Source organism: Mandrillus leucophaeus, unplaced genomic scaffold, assembly GCF_000951045.1.
Source record: "Mandrillus leucophaeus isolate KB7577 unplaced genomic scaffold, Mleu.le_1.0 Scaffold177, whole genome shotgun sequence".
NCBI lineage: Eukaryota > Metazoa > Chordata > Mammalia > Primates > Cercopithecidae > Mandrillus > Mandrillus leucophaeus.
The window spans coordinates 4,395,001-4,400,603 of record NW_012101776.1 but is presented as its reverse complement, the minus strand read 5'-3'; positions in this window follow the sequence as shown (position 1 = coordinate 4,400,603).

Sequence of the window (5,603 nt, the reverse complement as noted above, 5' to 3'; positions counted from 1 at the left end):
TGAGGTATCACCACACTGTCTTCCACAAGCATTGAACTAATTTACATTCCCACTAATAGTGTAAAAGTGAAATCCTGAGATAAGGGGTAATTAACCAGTTGGAACAGCCTGGGCTCTGTTTCAGTCTCTTCTAGAAAAATGATACCCTGCAGTATTTTAGCCTGAAGTATTAGGGCCTCCCTTAGGAAGAGAATTCAGGGTGGGCTGCTTTTCAGGGTTCTTCAACTGCAATACAAGTGGTGTACGCACGGGCAAAAAACAAGACAGAGCTTGATATGGTCTATGAGAACTTCACTTTAAATCATTAGAACTCATGTAAGTTAAAAATAAAAGGATGAAGAAACGTACATCATAAAAACACTACTCAAAGTAAATGTTCTGTAGCTATATTAATTTCAGATAAGTCAGACTTTGGATCAAGAACGATGGCCATGGACAAAAAGGAACATTACATATTAAATAACAATAAAGTGTTCCATTCTCTGGGAAGATATAGCATCAAAATACACACTACATTTGGAAAATAATTATATAAAACAAATATTTGATAATAAAGCTTTTTTTATATTTATGAAATAGCCCTATGGAAGATATGTTGATTAATTCATTAACTTAATATTTACTGAGAAATCTTTGTGGACTTGATAACATTGTTACACATACTGAAAATGTGTGGTAGCATATAGGAGAAACAAAGAAACATAAATGATGAAAATGTAACTTAATAGGCATAGTAATAAAAGTGTGTCAAGATTCTTTAGGAGTATATTTTGATCATAAAGCATGACTTGCTAAATCTTCTTTTAGAGGGTGCCATACCTGTTTTACTTGATACTCTGCATCTAAAATTCTAAAAAAGAAAAAATACACAAAAAGGCTCTACATCCTAATTAGTTAATCTACTTTAATCCTTCACTGGCTGCTGTGATCTGGGAAAATCTATTTTTGGCCTAAGAACATCCAAAATAAAGGTTCTATCCAAGATAGTATCATATTCATCCACAATCGGGTGATTTCTCTCTGCCTCAAATTGAGCCATAAACACAGGTTACTCTGTTTTACATGCCAGTAATACCTGGGAGAACAAGTGATTTTTAAAATAGAAAATAGCTTGACAACATAGGTGTCTGGGGTCAAAATAATGTGTTTTAGTGATTCACATTTTCCTACTGCCATGCATAGGGTGTATATAACTCCTATTAAACATGACATTATACTTTTAAATAGAAATAACCATTTAATATTCTAGTCTTTTCCAAATTAAAAAAAAATTTATTATTTTTTAACAATTTTGTGGATACATAGTAGGTGTATATAGTTATGGGGTACATGAGCTGTTTTGATACAGACATGCAATATGAAATAATTACATCATGGTGGTAGAAATTTGGTATTGTATTCTTCCCAATTGTTGAATTACGTGACACTAGGTATTTTTACCTTCTTGTATTTGAAAAGAATATCCCAATTGACAGTATGGTAAATCAAATTTCGATTTAGTTAATTCTAAGTTAGTAGACCTTTTATTCCCTCCTGAACACTAAACTTTAGAGATGTATTGTTTCCAATACAAACATGTTTCTGTTTTCCTGGATATCATAGGCAGCCTCTAATATGGCCGCCAATCATGGTCCCACCTAGTGTTATTTACCCTGTGCAACCTCCTCTGCTTCAACGTGGGCTGAATTTAGTGACTCACCCCTAAAGAATAGAATACCACAAAAGCGTTGAAATATCACTTGACATTCTTACAAAAAGAATGTGGCTTTTGTCTTAAGTACCTTCTCAGGCATTTCAGTAGATCATTGTGAAGGAAGCCATGTTGGAAGTTTCTCAATTGTGAAACTCCAAACTCAAAAAAACCCATGAAGAACTGAGGCCCTCAGCTCAGCAGCTTCTTAAGAACTGAGTTCTTAAAATAACCATGTAATTGAATTTGGAACTAGATACTCTGCCAGTTGACTATGCAGATGAGACTCACGCTAAAAGCATGAATGTAGCATTGTGAGAGACCTGTAGCCAGAGGCACCCAACTTAGTCCTGACCCACCAAAACTGTAAGATAGTAAATATTTGTTGTTTAAGTGACTACATTTTTGGTTATTTTGGTATGCAGCAATAGATAACTAGTATAATCAAATGAATAACCTGGATGGGAAATCAAACACTGAGCAAACCACTGCAGATAGTCCCCATTTTACAGTGGTTAGTATGATTTTAAACTTTATGAGTATGTCAAAGTAATATATATTCAGTAGACAGAATACTTTCAGTACTCTTACAACTATAGTCTTTCACTATCAGTGCAGTATTCAGTAAATTACATGAGATATTTGACAGTTTATTATGAAATAATTTTTGTGTTAGATGATTTTGCCCAACTCTAGGCTAATGTAAGTGTTCTGAGCACATTTAATGTAGGCTAGGCTAAATTTTAGTGTTCATTCAGAAGATTAGAAAATGCATTTTTGACTTACAATATTTTCAAACTAAAATGGGCTTATCAGAATGTAGGCCCATCATAAGTTGAAGAGCATCTGATGTGGTGGAAAGCCAATAATTTTACCTACCATGGTCAGTAATGAAAAGAAACTGGTCTTTAATTTGGGTTTTATAACAATTTTGGTAGGATTCCAAGAACTCTGATAAAATTGACACCTAACAATTAACATAATGGAGCAAAGTAGATACAATAACTCCATTCATGTTTGAAGTTCATGGAGTGATATAATGATTGACATAAAAAAGTTAAAAAAATTCTCAGCAGAGAGTATAACTTAAAAATTTCACTCCATATATAAAGTCACCATTTGGCCCCAGATGGGTGAAAACCAGATGTTAACTAGAATTTATCTTCCTATTTAAATGTGATTCAAAACATCTGGTTCAAAGTTCTGTGCAAGAGTTCTGTGAATTTCCAGGGAGTTTACAGTGTCATGCTCACCTCTGACTCTGAGTCTTCTTTCAGGATCTATTGTCTGTGTATATGTCACTGACTCAGTCATAAATCTCAAAGTTGCCCCTACGATATATTTGCATAATGAATTAAGTAAAATAAATTATAGTAAAAATAGGCAGCCAGGCCAGTCATGGTGGCTCACGCCTGTAATCCCAGCACTTGAGAGGCCAAGGCAAGGCAGGAAGATCACTTGAGGTCAGGAGTTCAACCAGTCTGGCTAAAATGATGAAACCTTCTAGTAGAGACTAGAAATACAAAATATTAGCTGGGCATGGTAGCATGTGCCTGTAGTCCCAGCTACTAGGGAGGCTGAGGCACAAGAATCACTTGAACTCGGGAGGTGGAGGGTGCAGTGAGCTTGAACTCGGGAGGTGGAAGAGCAGTGAGCTGAAATTCAGCCACTGCACTCTAGCCTAGGTGTCAGAGCAAGACTATATCTCAGAAAATAAAAAAAAAAATTAAAAAGCAGGAAAAATGGGGTAATAAAATAGATATTCTTGTCAAAATAATATGATTTCAAATTAAACACTAGGTATACTCATTCTTAACATGTACCTTGGCCACACAACCACCACCTTTTATTCTGAGCCATCATTTTACATGACCATCACCAATATACAATCTCTTTGGTTTCACTCTGTCTTTTCCTGTGGGACTTTGTTTAATTGTTCAACAATTAAGCAATATCTGTTCACCATCTCAGATGTAAAAGTTAAATCCACTGATGGGATTGTTTATGTTTCTGATGACATTTATTCTTGTGATATCTAATAGTCTATTTGCAACGTATTTCTGAAAGCTTTTCCTCAAGGAAACTTACTAATCTAAAGGGATCCTGGAGCAGTTTGAATATACATAGACACATATGTCTGACTTCAAGAATGGTTTCTACACATGCTTCTATGACAAATAGTAATAATCTCTATTTCTCCACCAATGGCTTCAAAATAAATTTAAATTAATAAATTCCCAATAGAGAAGTTGCATAATTCCACTAAACATTGAAGTTCACCTTTTCATGTCAACCTCTTATATCATGTGATTATCTCCTATCTACACAGAAAAATTTTTTTTAAAAAAAGCTATCATGCTATAAGAAGAACAAAATAAAGGAAATACATGGGGCAAGAATTTGTCAGTAGAAATTTAGAGAGAAATCAGAGTTGAGAAGGATAGATCACTCAGTGAAGAATAAGGTCATCTATTAATAAGAAGATCCTGAACCCGCACTCTCTGCCCAGAACTAGAATAAAGGCATCGAACAATGTTTAACTTTTATTTTAGATTCAAGGGGAAATGAAACACATGGAAAGGGGAAAATGGTAAAAGCTGCTTTAATGGTAGCTTAAAGAATAGTACAAAAGTAAAGCCAAGCCAAGTCTAAATTTGTAAGATATTGAAAGACTAGTCAGTCATGAATGGACATGCTCAATGATAGATAGGCTAGTAGAGGGAAATTGGAGTTTCAAACTTGTTTAGGATTATTTTCTGTCTCTATAGTTCTGGGACAAATACACAAGTTTTGAAAATTTAAGTTATTCTGGATGGGGTAGGCTCTGAAAGTACAAATATTGTAACCTAATAAGGTTGTTAATGATCAATAAATGACTATCATGATGAAGAATTCCTTAACATAAATGAAGTAAATTTTCAAGCATGCAGTGATGGTCTACTAACTTCAGAACTTTGTAGGAAATATCCAGAGGGGAAAGTTAGAAGAAAAAGGTGTGATTCTCCAATCTTGTCAATGAAAAAGAAAACTTTGTGGTTATAAATCACAGGTGGCTTTAAACTTCGTAGACATGACTACTGTTGTTAAGAAATAGTGTTTCAAATATGTTTAAAGTATTCTCTTAATGCTTTCACTGCTGCTTTTAGTATTAAAAAATCCAATTTGTCTGTGACCTGTGGGTAGTCAAAGCACCTGCTTGCTAGTCTCACATCCATTCTACTAAGGTCAAGGAGCCTTTATGGTCTAGTCTAGTGGTCACTACATTGAGTATGTTTCAATCTTAAGCTCTTTGGGGGACAAATGCAGTATGGATGAAGATGGATAATGTGCACTTTCCAAGTTCCTCCCAGCCCCTCTCTATGGACCCGTTGATATGGTTTGGCTGTGTCCCCACCCACACCTCATCTTGAATTCCCGCATGTTGTGGGAGGGACCCAGTGGGAGGTAACTTAAACATTGGGACAAGTCTTTCCCATGCTTTTCTCATGATAGTGAATAAGTCTCACAAGATCTGGTGGTTTTAAAAATGAGAATGTCCCTATTATCTTGTCTACTGCTATGTGAGACATGCCTTTCACCTTCTGCTGTGATTATGAGGCCTCCGCAGCCATGTGGAATTGTAGGTCCATTAAACCTCTTTCTTTTGTAAATTGCCCAGTCTTGGGTATTTCTTTATCAGCAGCATTAAAATGGACTAATACAGAAAATTCATACAGTAGAGTGGGGCACTACTGAAAAGATACCCGAAAATGTGGAAGCGACATTGAAACTGGGTAACAGGCTGAGACTGGAACAGTTTTAAGGGCTCAGAAGAAGACAAGAAAATGTGGGAAAGTTTGGTATTTACTAGAGATTTGTTGAATGGCTTTGCCCAAGGTGCTGATGGCAATATGGACAATAAAGTCCAGGCTGA